Genomic DNA, 16,937 nt, shown 5'->3' with positions numbered 1-16,937 from the left:
CTCTATTTCATTTTCTGCCAGTCAGCTGTAAATGCCAGTCATTGACCTATAGCCAGTTTGCCAGCCTCAGGAAGAATAATGATCTGCCAGCTCAGACATTGGTCCCAATAGTAAAAAGAGTTCAGAAGAGGGTGATGGGGTAGAGAATACAATCGGAAAGGAAGAGGTGGTGTCACATGTGGAGTCAGATGGTATTTATTATAAGGTAAATAAAAAAAGGAACTTACCTTTCCAAAGAAAACTTCCTGTGATTTCTTTAAGAACCCACTGGGCTGTCTGTCAGGCACCTGAGAACACTGACCATGGTATGCATAAAGCAGTCAGTCACTGAACATTTTTGGTAAAGACACTGAAATATATTTGCATAATGGAATTTGGCCTTAATGCTTGTACCTAGCTTAGAACCATGGACACCTTTATACAATGTAAACATACTTTGTGTAGTTTACTTCTGGCAGAGATTATGCCTCACACTGCCCAGCATGTTGGATACTTAGGTATCTGTGTTATGGCAGTATAGCTGGTGAGGTACCAATGTGCTTCTAAGGTCAGTTTTTTGATTCTATTAATCTCCATTTCCATTTCCTGTACAATAACTAAATGCTGAGCAACAGATATTATTGAAAAGTTGAAAACTTATTATTATTTCTTCAGTGCATGCGTTATACATGACTTATTTACAGGACCATTCCTGTATGTACGTAAAAAATACACAAACAAATAACCATTAATCTACAGTATTCCGCCACATCATCCATGCCATGCACACCCCTGTATAAAGGCTCAACAAAATGAGGTGCCAATTTATCGGATCTGAAAAACAGGACTACATATATGCTAAACAACAAAAACAGCATGCAACAGACAGATGTAAGTGATTTCACAACCAATGGATCAGACTGAAGCTCTAAAGTCTGACTACATCTAGTTGTGAAAGATGGGGGACAATTAACAGGAGGAGGCTCCAAGAATATCCCATTCTCAATGTTGGTGGAGCCGAAAATGAAAATGTTAGAAACAAAGCTGAGCATGTGCAACTGTGTTTAGTATGAAGTGCCAAATAGGTAATCCATTTTGGCTTCATCCTGAGATTCCCACCTTCACAAAACCAGGTCTTCAGCAGATTCAATTCACTTCAACTGATATCAGGAAATGGCTAACAGCATTAGATATACGAAAGGCTATGGGATTGTACAACATCCTAGCTATAGTACTGAAGACCTGATATTTAAAACTAATTGTGCCACTAACCAGGCTGTTCCAGTACATTACCACACTGTCATCAAACAGATGATGTAGAAAATTGGATAGGTATGGATGTTTACAAAAGTCAGGACAAATCCAATCCAGCTAGTTACAATCCAGTCTATTTTTTTAGTAGTCAGCAAAGTGATGGATGGTATTGACAGATCTATATAGTACCAATGCCCAATTTGGGTTTTGCCAGGACTATTCCAGACCTCACCATAACTTTGGTCCAATCATAGAACAAAGAGGTAAATTCCAGAGGTGAGGTAAGAATTATTTCCCTTGAGCCAAGGCAGTACTTGACTCAGTGTAGCATCATGGAGCCCTGATAATACTAAAGTTAATGGGCATCATGCAGAAAACAAGTGGAGTCACACTTGACATAAAGCAAAATGACTGTGGATGTTGGAGGTCAATCATCTCAATCCCAGGTCATCAGTGTAAGCCTTCTCAGGCAGTGTCCCAGGTGCAAACATCTTCACCTGCTTTCTTCCATCCTGTCCATCCTGGACATTTACTGATGGGTGCACAACACTCAGTTCCACTCAGAACTCCTCAGCAAATAGAGCAGTCCATGCCTGCATGCTGCAAGACCTAGACAACATTCAAGTATCGGCTAATAGGTGAAAAGTAACATTAACACCACAGAAGTGTCAGGCAATGACCAGCTCCAACAAGAGAGGGTCTAACAACCTAGCTTTGACACTCAATGACTTTACTATAATGAAGACCTCCATCATCAATATCCTGGGGATCACCATTAACCATAAATTGACAGCACTAAATAGTGTGGCTACAAAAAGCAAAGCAGAGGCTGGATATCTTTCTGTGAATGACTCACCTCTTGGCAGCTCAAAGCACAAGTCACAACTGTGTTAGACTTATTTCCACTGGATGAGTGCAGCTCCAATAACTCTCCAGAGGCATGACACTATCCAGGACAAAACAGCCTACTTGATTGACATCTCAACTACCTTCAACGTGCATTATCTCCACCACTGGTGCACTATGGGTGCAGTATGTACCATCTACAAAATGAACTACAGTTATTAGCCGAGGCTACTCCATTAACATCTTTACTAACAAGAAGGCCATAGATATTAGATGATGGGAACGTCATTACAAGCAGGTTCTCTGCCAATTTGCACATTTCGCTGATCTGGAAATACATAGGCAGGAAAAGGAATGAGGTCCCGAAAAGAGACTATAGAGAATTAGGAAGGAAGTTGAGAAGCAGGACCTCAAAGGTACTAATTTCCGGATTACTGCCTGTGCTAAGCGACAGTGGGTATAGGAACAGAATGAGGAGGAGGTTAAATGCATGGCTGAGGGATTGGAGTAAGGAGCAGGGATTCAGTTTTCTGGACCATTGGGGCCTCTTTTGGGGCAGGTATGACCTGTTCAAAGAGGACAGGTTGCACTTGAATCCCAGGAGGACCAACATACTGGCAGGGAGGTTTGCTAAGGTTACTGGGGAGAGTTTAAACTAGAATTGTTGGGGGGTGGGATCTGAACTGGAGAGACTGGGGAAGAGGTGTTTGGCTCTCTAATAGAGAAAGCTGGTAGTAAGTACCATAGGCAGGTGATAGAGAAGGGACGTGTTCAGACAGGCTTGAGATGTGTCTATTTTAACGCAAGGAGTATTGTGAACAAGGCGGATGAGCTTGGAGCTTGGATCGATACTTGGAGCTATGATGTGTTGGCCATTACGGAGACTTGGATGGCTCCAGGACTGGAATGGTTGATTCAAGTGCCGGGTTTTAGATGTTTCAGGAAGGACAGGGAGGGAGGCAAAAGAGGTGAAGGAGTGGCATTGTTGATCAGAGATAGTGTCACAGCTGAGGAAAAGGTGGACATCGTGGAGGGATTGTCTACAGAGTCTCTGTGGGTGGAAGTTAGGAACAGGAAGGGGTTGATAACTTTACTGGGTGTTTATTTATAGGCCACCCAATAGTGACAGGGATATTGAGGAGCAGGTAGGGAAACGGATCCTAGAAAGGTGTGAGAATAACAGAGTTGTTGTGATGGGGGATTTTAATTTCCCAATCATCGACTGGCATCTCCAGACAGTGAGGGGTTTAGATGGGGTGGAGTTTGTTAGGTGTGTTCAGGAAGGGTTCTTGACACAGTATGTAGATAGACCTACAAGAGGAGAGGCTGTGCTTGATTTGGTATTGGGAAATGAACCTGGTCAGGTGTCAGATCTCTCAATGGATGAACATTTTGGTGATAGTGATCATAATTCTATCTCCTTTACGTTAGCACTGGAAGGAGATAGGAACAGACAGACTAGAAAGGCGTTTACTTGAGTAAAGGGAATTATGAAGCTCTCAGACAGGAAATTGGAAGATTGAATTGGGAACAGATGTTCTCTGGGAAAAGTACGGAAGATATGTGGCAAATATTCAGGGGATATTTTTGTGGAGTTCTGCATAGACATGTTCCGATGAGAAAGGGGAATCACGAGAGGATACAGGAACCGTGGTGTACGAAGGCTATGATAGATCTAGTCAAAAGGGAAAGGAAGGCTTACAAAAGGTACAGAGAGCTAGGTAATGTTAGAGTTCTGGAAGAGTATAAGGCTAAAAGGAAAGAACTTAAGAAAGAGATTAGGAGAGCCAGAAGGGGACATGAGAAGGCCTTGGCGGACAGTATTAAGGAAAACCCCAAGGCGTTCTACAAGTATGTGAAGAGCAAGAGGATAAGATGCAAAAGGGTAGGGCCTATCAAGTGCAGCTGTGGGAAAGTGTGTATGGATCCGGAAGAAATAGTGGAGGTATTTAATGAATACTTTACGTCAGTATTCACTATGGAAAAGGATCTGAGGGATTGTAGCGGGGACTTGCAGCGGGCTGAAAAGCTTGAGCATGTAGATATTAGGAAAGAGGAGGTGCTGAAGCTTTTGGAAAGCATCAAGTTAGATAAGTCGCCGGGACCGGATGAGATGTACCCCAGGCTGCTGTGGGAGGTGAGGGAGGAGATTGCGGAGCCTCTGACAATGATCTTTGTGTCATCGACGGAGACGGGAGAGGTTCCGGAAGATTGGAGGGTTGCGGATGTTGTTCCCTTATTCAAGGAGAGGAGTAGGGATAGCCCAGCGAATTATAGACCAGTGAGTCTTACCTCAGTGGTTGGTAAGCTGATGGAGAAGATCCTGAGAGGCAGGATTTATGAACATTTGGAAAAGTATAATATGATTAGGAACAGTCAGCATGGCTTTGTCAAGGGCAGGTCCTGCCTTACGAGCCTGATTGAATTTTTTGAGGATGTGACTAAACACATCGATGAAGGGAGAGCAGTAGATGTAGTGTACATGGATTTCAGCAAGTGTTTGATAAGGTACCCCATGCAAGGCTTATGGAGAAAGTGAGGAGGCATGGGATCCAAGGGGGCATTGCAGAGTGGATCCAGAACTGGCTGGCCCACAGAAGGCAAAGAGTGGTTGTTGAAGGGTTGTATTCTGCATGGAGGTCGGTGACCAGTGGTGCACCTCAGGGATCTGTACTGGGACCCTTACTCTTTGTGATTTTTATAAATGACCTGGATGAGGAAGTGGAGGGGTGGGTTAGTAAGTTTGCGGATGACACAAAGGTTGGGGGCGTTGTGGATAGTTTGGAGGGCTGTCAGAGGTTACAGAGGGATATAGATAGGATGCAAAGTTGGGCTGAGAAGTGGCAGATGCAGTTCAACCCAGATAAGTGTGAAGTGGTTCATTTTGGTAGGTCAAATATGATGGCGGAATATAGTATTAATGGTAGAACTCTTGGCATTGTGGAGGATCAGAGAGATCTTGGGGTCCAAGTCCATAGGACGCTCAAAATGACTACACAGGTAGACTCTGTGGTTAAGAAGGCATATGGTGTACTGTCCTTCATCAATCAGGAAATTGAATTTAGGAGCCGAGAGGTATTGTTGCAGCTATATAGGTCCCTGGTCAGACCCCACTTGGAGTATTGTGCTCAGTTCTGGTCACCTCACTACAGGAAGGATGTGGAAGCTATAGAGAGGGTGCAGAGGGGATTTAAAAGGATGCTGCCTGGAATACGGAGCATGCCTTATGAAAGCAGGTTGAGGGAACTCGGCCTTTTCTCCTTGGAGATACGAAGGATGAGAGGGGACCTGATAGAGGTGTATAAAATGATGAGAGGTATTGATCGGGTAGATAGTCAGAGGCTTTTCCCCAGGGCTGAAATGGTGGCCACAAGAGAACATAGGTTTATGGTGCTGGGGAGTAGATATAGAGGAGATGTCAGGGGTAAGTTTTTTACTCAGAGAGTGGTGAGTGCGTGGAATAGGCTGCCGGCAACGGTGGTGGAAGCGGATACGATTGGGTCTTTCAAGAGAATATTGGATAGGTATATGGAGCTGAGAAAAATAGAGGGCTACATCTTTGTGGGCCGAAGGGCCTGAATTGTGCTGTAGTTTTTCTATGTTTCTACTTCACTGGTGCTTCATCATCATTGCAACTATATCCTAGAACTTCCTACCTAACAAAGTTGTGAGATTATCTTCAACAGAAGGACTACAGGAGTTCCAAGGAGGCAATTCACCAGCACCTTCTCAAGGGCAATTAGAGATAAGCAATTAATGCTGGCTTTGCCTGTGACACCCAGGCCCACAACAATGAAAACATGAAAAAAAATAGGGAAAGGTTTTGTTTCCTCTGTAACTAATTGGGTTTTTAAACCAAGGTTGGAGGTAATATTGTGAATGAAACTTGTACACAGGGATGAACAATAGACAGGATCATTTCATTTTAGAATTGGGTTTGGATTTATCAAATTTGACTATCCCATAGCTAGATTTTGGTTTGATCAATAATACCAGCAGACCCCCAGTTAACTCTTGGCCATGTTGTTTCCTGGTAATAATAGCAAACGTATTACAAGGTTACATTGAAACCTTCACCCTTCATTGAAACCTTCATGCATTATTGTAGCCTTATGATATTCTACTACTTTAATTCATTGTTAATTGATTTGAGTTGAAAAACTTATTTTAAATATATTATACAAAAATTAGGTTAATCACAGCATTACAATTCTAAATTTCTTGAAAACTTTTATATCAACTTTTTCTATTAGACCTAGTTTAAATACCTGGTATACTAACTGATGCTGTAATAGCAATTTCTAATGCTAAAGTTCTAGTTAGCATTAATCATGCTTAAACAAAGTAGTATTGCAGTTGTTAAAAATTAGTGGCATTTATACTGAGATTATGAGGTTGCATGTAGTTGTAGACTCTGTCCACAAAGTGTCACTTTGGAACAGCATATATAGGTCTGTGTTTGCAATGGTGTTAGCCATTTAGCAAAGGAAAATAAAAGCACTTTGAAATGGAAATAATCAACAGAAAACGATTTTGTAAATGCACCTGTTTCACCCTTCTCCAGGCAATGTGTTGGTTTCTGCCTTAAACAAAAAGTATTCATAAAATGATTTGTAAGTATAAGTAGAGAGAAAGAGGTGATATAGTTGCATCCATTCCAGAGATATGGTTTCATGATGACCAAGGTTCAGAATCAGATTTATTATCACTGACTTATATACTGTGAAATTTGTTATTTTGTGGCAGCAGTACAGTGCAAAGACATAAGATTACTATAAATTACAAAATAAATAAATAATGCAAAAAAAAGGAATAACAAGGTAGTGTTCATGGAGCATTCAGAAATCTGATGGAGGAGGGGAAGAAGCTGTTTCTGAATCGTTGAGTGTGGCTCTTCAGGTTCCTGCACCTTCTGCCTGATGGTAGTAATGAGAAGAGGGCATGTCCCAGATGGTGAGGGTCTTTAGTGATGGATAACACCTTCTTGAGGCACCGCCTCTTGAAGTTGTCCCTGATGGTGGGACAGGTTGTGCCTGTGATGGAGGTGGCTGAGTCTACAACCCTCTGCAGTCTCTTGCAATCCTGTGCATTGGAGCCTCCATACCACACTGTTATGTAACCAGTCAGAATGCTCTCCACTGCACATCTATAGGAAATTGTGAGAGTCTTTGGTGACACACCGAATCTCCTCAAACTCCTAACAAGGTAGAATCGCTGGTGTGCCTTCTTCGTGAATGCATCAATGTGTTGGGCTCAGGATAAATCCTCTGACATATTGACACCCAGGAACTTAAAGCTGCTCACCCTTTCCACCACTGACCTTTCAATGAGGTGTTACAGATTAGGTTACTATTGGTGAATATCCCATTAAGATAGAGCATAGTGGTGTGCGTGTAAGTGCGCAAGATGACGACAACAGAAGATAAGGACGTAATGACGTTTTCGGAGCAGTCAGTTGGAGTCAGTCGGGGGGGGGGGAGAGAGAGAGAGAGAGAGAGAGAAAGAGAGAAAGAGAGAAAGAGAGAAAGAGAGAAAGAGAGAAAGAGAAAGAGAGAGAAAGAGAGAGAAAGAGAGAGAGAAAGAGAGAGAAAGAGAGAGAAAGAGAAAGAGAGAGAGAGAGAAAGAGAAAGAGAAAGAGAGAGAAAGAGAAAGAGAGACACCAGCCTGCTAGTCTCTCTTGATGGATGAAATGGATGAAGAACAATAACTGTCTGTCACTACAATCCACATATGGATTTTTGGATTAATCCAGTGGAGTCCACTTTGTCGTTAACCTGTAGAAGGAAACGGGTACTTGTGTGGACAGCCACGATTCGAGTGCCTTTTGGGGTGGCAGATGCTTCGGAACAAAGCGGTGGCGTAGTCACTGAGGTGTTGTACGGGTTCCATTGTGGAACATTTGGATTTCGTAATTACTCTCTATTTTCTCCCTACGTTTTGTCTTCAGTCAACGGTGGTTGTTGAAGAAGCCTCTGCTCACGTTTCACCTTACGGCTTGCTGAACTGAAGTTTGAGAACTATTCCTGGACTTGGAGTTTGGCAATTTGCCACACACACACTTTGGGTTTAGTTTTTGGGGTTAATGTTTAAGATCTAACATTTTTACTTCTAACATTCTAACATTTTTACTTTTATTTTTCTTATAATCATAAGTAGTTATTAATAAAATAGTTTGTAACACTTATACATGACTCGGTGTGTTTCTTTTGTTGCTGGTACGAAACAGAGGACTGGTGTGTGTTCTCCCAACTTCCCCTTCCTCAAGTCCACAATCAATTCCTTGGTCTTGCTGACGTTAAGTGTAGTGTTGTTGTTGCAACAGCACTCAACCAGCCGATCTATCTCACTCCTGCAAGCCTCCTCGTCGCCACCTGAGATTCTACCAACAGTGGTATCATCGTCAAATTTACAGATGGTGTTTTTAGCAGAAAGAAAAGTAAAAAAAAATTATTTTTTAAATGGTGAGAAACAGTTAAATGTTGACACCCACAGGAATTTGTTTGTGCATGACGATAGAAACCATAGAACAATACAGCACAATACAGGCCCTTCGGCCCACCATGTTGTGCCGACCTTTAAACCACACCTAAGACTATCTAACCCCTTCTTCCCACATATCCCCCATTTTAAATTCCTCCATATCCTTATCTAACAATCTCTTGAACTTGACCAACGTACCTGCCTCCACCACTACCCCAGGCAGCGCATTCCAGGCACCAACCACTCTGGGTAAAAAAAAAACCTCCCTCTGATATCTCCCTTGAACTTCCCACCCATTACTTTAAAGCCATGCCCTCTTGTCTTGAGCACTGGTGCCCTGGGAAAGAGGCGCTGGCTGTCCACTCTCTCTATTCCTCTTAATATTTTGTATACCTCTATCATGTCTCCCCTCATCCTCCTTCTCTCCAAAGAGTAAAGCCCTAGCTCCCTTAGTCTCTCCTCATAATCCATACTCTCCAAACCAGGCAGCATCCTGGTATATCTCCTCTGCACCCTTTCCAACACTTCCACATCCACGCATATTTACAAAAACACCAGGTTTAACACAAGGCTCCAGCTATTAGGAAGGCAAATGGTATGTTGGCGCAAGTGGTATATTTGTCTCCATTGCTAGGGTTTTGGAGTACAAGAGCAAGAAAATCTTACAGCAGTTGTACAAAGCTTTGGTGAAACTACACCCAGGGTAATATGTAGTGTTTTTATAATAAAAGGTACTCTGGTCTTGCAAAAATGAGTGGTTTCCCAGGATACCCCAATATGCTAAGTTTAGAAGAATAAGGGGTGTTCTCATTCAAACATGTAAGATTTTGAGAAGAAAACAGAACAAATTTTAAAAGGTGATTTCTTCTAGCTGAAAAACTTTTGGGCATAGACACACAAAAAGGAAATGCCATTTGGAAATGAGATGGAAAGAAACTTCTTTACCTATAAGGTTATTTGAAACCCTCTAATACAGGCATCTGATAATGTTCAGCTGCTAAATACATTTAGGGCTCAGAACCACATGTTTTGGACTTAAATGGAATCACTAGATATGGGAATTGCATGGAAAGGCAGGTTGAATTATGAAGATATCGAATGGTGCAAACCTTTAAGCGACTACGCAGCTTATTTCTACTCGTTCTAACTTCTTATGTCAAATATGAACATAGCAATGCTTTATGTCAGCCCCAGAATAAGCAGGAGGACCTGTACATCCTACCACTGAGCAGTAGGCTTTATTTTTAATTGCAGACTTTACATTGCCCTCACATCTGTGGATCTCTCACTCTCTTGGCATTCCCAAAATGAGCACTGTGAAAATTTATCCAATATTTGCAATTCCCTCACCTCAACGTTTATATTTTATGAGCTAAGTGCAAAGCTAAGTTTTGCCTGGTTTAGAGAGTATGCATTATGAGGAGAGACTAAGGGAGCTAGGGCTTTGCTCTTTGAAGAGAAGGAGGATGAGAGGAGACATGATAGAGGTATACAAAATATTAAGAAGAATAGAGTGGACAGCCAGTGCCTCTTTCCCAGGGCACCAATGCTCAATACAAGAGGGCATGGCTTTAAAGTAATGGGGGGTGGGGTGGGGCAGTGGTGGAGTTCAAGGGAGATATCAGAGGAAGGTTTCTTACCCAGAGAGTGGTTGGGGCATGGAATGCGCTGCCTGGAGCGGTGGTGGAGGCAGGTACATTGGTCAAATTCAAGAGATTGCTAGATAAGCATATGGAGGAAGTTAAAATAGAGGGATATGTGGGGGGAAGGGTTTAGATAGTTTTTAGGCAAGGTTTAAAGGTCGGCACAACATTGTGAGCCAAAGGACCTGTATTGTGCTGTATTTTCTATGATTCTAAAAATTTTGTGTCTGACTTGTGGTCCTGTATTTTCCATTCAATATTCTCCTCATACCACAGGACTTTCCATGGCAGCTATTCTTGTTTTCTGTCTTTCCACACCTTCCCATTAAGCTGCTTTTCAGCACCCATGGTCTGATCATCAGCTAGGCACTACCATTCCCTGAGGAACAGAAAAAAAGAGAAACTATGAAGATCTAAATAAAGATATCCCTATTATAATGATCATATATCGTATAGCTTTTGGTAGTTTAATGTACAGCGAACAAAAGCCATTGCTTTGGGTCACCTGAGGCTTCAAGCCAAAGCTACAAGTTGGAATGGCAACAATTTTGAGCACTTAAAATCAACTGGCTCTTATACTTGCATTAGCTGCTGTTGCCATGCTATCCTGGCCCTTTTCTTGTTTTGTGGATATCTTGACAGCTATTCAAGCCAAAAATAATTTCTCCTTTGTAGTTACAGATATTCAATTACTACTTTCCACCTTAAATTTATAGAAAATATTTAACACCCATTGTTAAAATTGTCAATACTGAAATGTCAAATAAATATGTTAATCATTCATGTGCTTACGTCAGTATTGTAATATCTAACCTATATTCCCTCATCAATAGTGTAAGTGTTCTTATACTGAAGGTAGAAGTCAATACAATCATTAAAAAACTGATGTCATCATATCTGAATATTGCACTGACAGATTCACTTGAATGGCAGTAGTCGAGGGGTCTCAATTTATTATCCTAGCTGTGATTATTAATGTCAGTATATTTGCTTGTGCGCCAATGTGGGTGCAAAATTGTTCTTCATCATGCACTTGTAAACAAACTGAAACCTCATAACCATGAAAGGATGAAGCATATCCAAGAATTTACCCACAAATAGGCCAATTGCACCACCAATTAAGTTATACTTTTGGAATGCCTGTGTAATAATCTTCAAATGAACTAAAACATATCATCATTAGACAAGTAGATAAGGTGGAGAAGACGGTAATGGCATGCTTGCCTTCATTGTTCAGGGCACTCTGTACAAGAGTTGGGATGTCATGTTACAACTGTACAGAACGTTGGTGAGACCAAACTTGGAGTACTCTGTGTAGTTCTATTCACCAAGCTATAGGAAGGATATCATTAAGCTAGAAAGGGTGCGGAAAAGATTCACAAGGATGTTACTGGGTGTCTGGAGGGCTGAGTTCTAAGGACAGAGTGGATTGGTTAAACTTTTGTTTCTCTGGAGTATAGGAGGCTGAGGGGTGACCTTATAGAGGTATATAAGATTATGAGGGGCATAGATAGGGTGAATGGTCACGTCTTTTGCCTGGGGTAGGGGAGTCTAAAACTAAAAGGCATAGATTTAAGGTGAGAGGGGAAAAATTTAAAGGGGACTTGAGAGGCAGTTTTTTTTTTACACAGAGGATGACGGGTTTGCGGAACGAACTGCCAGAGGAAGTGGTAGAGGCAGGTACAATTACAACATTTAAGAGGCATTTATGCAGGTACATGGATAGTTAAGGTTTAGAGGGATATGAGCCAAATGGGACTAGCTCAGGTCGGCATCTTGGTTAGCATGGATGAGTTGGGCAGAGGGCCTAATTCAGTGCTGTTTACCTCTATGACACTATCACCATTCAATCCCATGCCTTAATTTGTTTCCAAACCAGGACATTTCCACAAATCTATCACCAAAGATCCCCACCATCTAGGCCATGCTGTATTTTCACAGCAGGCGGTACAGAAGCCTGAAGTCCCATACCACCAGGTTTATGAACAGTAACTTGTTTATGAACTTCAACCACTTGGTTCTTGAACCAACTTGCACAACCCTAATCACTACCTCAGTATAGCAACACTATGACCACTTCGCATGACAATAGACTTTGTTTTTTTTGTTCTAACTGTATCCTTTCTGGTATAATTTTGTTTAATTTATGTTCTTCTTGTGAATGTTGTGTCTCTAATGCTATGTACTTGTGATACTGCTGCAAGTAAGATTTTCATTGCACTTGTGCATACATGTACTTGAGCGTATGACAATAAACTGGACTTTGGACTTCAGAAATGTTCTGAAATAAAATTGGTAATTGCACTGACAGCAGGAAACAGGGTTGTTACAAAATTTTAACTAAACAAAAGAAATCATATTAAAAAAGAGGTTATAGCAGAAAGGTAATTGGATGAATAACATACTGTAAGGGAATAATCGCACGTCTTTGGGGAGACAGAAGAATTGTACTTTTTTCCACCCTGCCTCAGCCATTGCCTACTGAAAACTCACCCTTGTATTTGTTGACTCCAGGCTTGATTATTCCAACACATCCCTTCCTGCTCTCCTTCAGATTACCCTGCCAGAAATCTAACCATTTATGACCAATCTCACATCATGCCTATGTTTTCACAAGGCAGCACACACAATATTTACACATTATGAGCTGTTTTGTGAACTCCATCTATTTGTAATATTACCCAATATCACAATGTTGCAAAGCCAGAACACTGCATAAGTCTCCTGCCCAAGAGTATCACAATATGAACACGTACAACACATACAAGAGAACAGCATATCTAAACTTAAAGGCACAACGACTTTGCTCCCTTCATTGTAAAGCAACACTGAGATACAATAACATATTAGTATGCCCATTTAATAAGCAACTACAAGCAACCCTCACACTGGGGGGTAGTGGGTGGGGTTGCGTTCCTCGAAAACAGTCCAGATCGCAATTCTCCATGAAGTGAAACCACATCATTTGTGCATGTGTCAAGAAACATGAGTTGAAAAAAATTAATTTTGCATTAATTTACTTTTTTTTCCACACAAATTCTGCGAGAGTAAATTTTATTCCACATCTCAACTTTTTGACTATTGATTTCTGTATGGCCGAATGGGGGTTTCGCCTGTATAGATCAAGTCATCCTCATCTCCTTTCTTGTTCTAACATTATGTTTCCTTATGACATAGGAGGAGGCCATTTAGCAATCAAATCAATCCCATATCCCCACTTATTTCCCCATAACCCATTCCCTCATATACAATATTCTCACCAGGCACCTACATTAAGAGAATATATAGTCACCAATTCACCTAACAACCAACACATCATTGGGATGTGGAAGGAAACCAGAGCACTCAGGGAAAACCCATGCAGTCACAGGGAGAACATGCAAACTCCACACAGGCTGCATGGAAGTCAGATAATTTTATCAGGTTGGCACATTATGCTTAGGTACATCTGGTGCTGCTCTTACCATCATCCTCTGTACTCCTCACTGCTCAGCTTTGGTCCTCTGGGTTGATGGCAATAGTAGACTGAAGAATACATCAAGCCATGAGATAGCAAATTGCAGTGGAATCTAATTCTGCTGCAGCAAAACATCCACAGCATCTTATAGATTATTAGTTCAGTGGTGGTGTCTCTCAACAGGATGGAGGTTGTCCTCTGTGCAAAAATGGGACTTCATCTTCAATAGAATTGCACAATGAATGCTCCTACCAATACTGTCATGGGCATATGCAGCAATTAATCTGTAACCAGTTAATTTGTTTTTGTGGTGCTGATCAAGAGTTAAGTATTGGTCAAGACTGGAGAATTAGCCATGCTCTTCTTTGCAATGCTGCCAAAGGATATCTTTATGGCCATCTGAGAAGTCAAGTGAACTTGTTTACAATGTCCTATCCAGAAGGCTGCATCAATGAAAGTGATGTATTCCTCCCTCAGCTCTCCACTTTATATCAGTCCAGATTATTATGCAGAATTTCCTGGAGTGGACATAAACCAAAATCTTCTAACTTATAGACAAGAGTTCCACCAACTGAGCCATAACTGATACAGATAAGGAAAAAGTTAAAGGGTGGTCCAAGAAGTAGAATTTAGGAAATGCCTTAAAAGATGAAAAAGTATTAGAGAGGTAAAAAGGTTTAGGGAGGAAATACCATGTTCTATATTATATGATACAATTAATTTGTACCTGTCAAGTTATCCACTTTCAAAGATGAACTCCTTTTACTACATTTCTTCCATCCAAAACTTTGTGCTCATTTGCCTTAACTGCAACATGGCATTATCCATCTCTTTTGTGAATAGTCACAAATATTCTTTAAGAACCTTCTCTACCTCTATATGCAGCAACTGGGTGAAAACATACTTGGAGAAATGTGTACAGGTTTGGTGCCTTTACCTAAAACAAAAGGATATACTTGCTACTGAACAGGACAAAGCAACTGTCATTTAGAAAATGTCATTGAGAGGTGACCTGATGCAATTTACAAAATCCTTAGAGATATATACAAGGTAGAAGTAGGGAGAATATTTCCTCTGCCCGAGGAGTCTAGAATTAGGGGTCACAATGTAAGTATACATGGGGTAGGCAATTTAGTACTGCAATCAGGAGAAATTTCTTCACTCAGAGGGTGGGGATATTTGAAATTTTCTGTACTAGAGTGCTCTGGACCCTCAGTCGCTGATTTCATTCAAGACTGAGAATGACAGAACTTTGGGTATTGGAGGAATCAAGAGATATGGAAATAGGGCAGGAAAATTGTTGAAAATTCCCTGATCTTGCTCAAGGGGAAAACATTCAGCTTCTCCTCCTATCGATGTTCTTATAATCTTTTTGAACATGAACAGGCTATACTTCTCCCTTACTTATCTTCTAACTTTTTACGTACTTATAAAACAGGTTTTAGATTTCCTTCAATTCTATTTGCTAATTATTTTTTCAAGGATGAATTATTTCCATCTTGGGTGAAAGGGTATTGGAACTTAGACTGATACTTCTACTCAGCTATCATATTCATCCCACTGTTTCTGTGCATTTCAATAAAATTTAAAGCAAAGAGTAGGTGAACATTACGCCCTAGAATGTGAATGTTTTATGTAGTCACACACATGCTGCCAGCGTGATGTTGTAACGCTATGTGTTCATATCCTGCTCCAGAGACTTTAGGATAAAAATCCAGCTGATTAGTGCAGTATTCAGGGATTGGTGCACTATCAAACATACTACCTTTCTCTCCAGTGTGTCATTAAATTATGTTCTCTTAGGTAAATGTAAAAGACTTCTGGCACGATTTCAATAAATATTCCTTGAGTACTGGCCAACTATTATTCTTTAACCAGCACAAGTATTTTCAGGTGCTGAAGTATGGGCTTACAATACTCTTGACCACATTTTCTGGCTGCCATGGTTTTTACACAATGGTATCTACCACAGAATCACAACGTGGATACAGCATAAATTTGGCACTTTTGGCACAAACAGCCAGTATGTATTCGATGGAAGAGTTTGTCCCTCTTCTTAATCTTTATCCCAAAGCTCTACAAACTCTTTTCATTCAAATATTAATCTTTTTTCTTTCGTAATCCCTCAAGATCAAGGATGAATCATTTCCTCTCTGGTTTTGTGGATACTGAGGTGGCTAATGAATTCCTTTTTTCTCCAAACTTTCCTGCATCCTCACCACAAAATTCAGCATCAGAAGTTTGCAAAGGAATATCTAAATAAGCCTGATGCATTTTGGAAACAAGTCCTGTGGACTAATGAAGTTAAAATAGAACTTTTTGGCTGCAATGAGCAAAGGTATGTTTGGAGAAAAAAGGGTGCAGAATTTCATGAAAAGAACACCTCTCCAACTGTTAAGTACGGGGGTGGATCAATCATGCTTTGGGCTTGTGTTGCAGCCAGTGGCACGGGGAACATTTCACTGGTAGAGGGAAGAATGAATTCAATTAAATACCAGCAAATTCTGGAAACAAACATCACACCATCTGTAAAAAAGCTGAAGATGAAAAGAGGATGGTTTCTACAACAAGATAATGATCCTAAACACACCTCAAAATCCACAATGGACTACTCAAGAGGCACAAGCTGAAGGTTTTGCCATGACCCTCACAGTCCCCCGACCTAAACATCATCGAAAATCTGTGGATAGACCTCAAAAGAGCAGTGCATGCAAGACGGCCCAAGAATCTCACAGAACTAGAAGCCTTTTGCAAGGAAGAATGGGCAAAAATCCCCAAAACAAGAATTGAAAGACTCTTAGCTGGCTGCAGAAAGCGTTTACAAGCTGTGATACTCGCCAAAGGGGGTGTTACTAAGTACTGACCATGCAGGGTGCCCAAACTTTTGCTTCGGGCCCTGTTCCTTTTTCGTTATTTTGAAACTGTAAAAGATGGAAATAAAAAAGTAATCTTATTTAAAATATTAAAGAAATGTGTCAGCTTTAACTTTATGCCTTTTGGAAATCAGGTCATCTTTTACTCGCTTAGCTATTCACAGTAACAGAAATTTTGACCAGGGGTGCCCAAACTTTTGCATGCCACTGTATATTAGGAACAGAAAACATGCACCAGGTCAGACAGCATCTGTGGAGAGAGAAAAACAGAGTTGACATTACAAGCTGATGACCTTCCATCAGAATCAGCCAATTTTAATACAAACTGGAAAGGCTGGTTCCCTGAAATCTTGAATTCATTGTTGAGTCTCAAGTGCCGTCATATACCTGGTCAGAAGATGAAAT

The 16,937-nt window shown here is 41.0% G+C and overlaps 1 protein-coding gene across 1 annotated transcript in view; it reads right to left on the bottom strand.

Moving 5' to 3' along the window:
- The window catches only part of tmem132e (transmembrane protein 132E), a 447,898-nt gene that overhangs the window by 334,443 nt on the left and 96,518 nt on the right, over window positions 1-16,937 (bottom strand). The window lies entirely within an intron of this gene.

Source organism: Pristis pectinata, chromosome 21, assembly GCF_009764475.1.
Source record: "Pristis pectinata isolate sPriPec2 chromosome 21, sPriPec2.1.pri, whole genome shotgun sequence".
Lineage (NCBI taxonomy): Eukaryota > Metazoa > Chordata > Chondrichthyes > Rhinopristiformes > Pristidae > Pristis > Pristis pectinata.
Note: the sequence above shows the minus strand (reverse complement) of the source record. Positions and strands in the feature narration are given on the sequence as shown.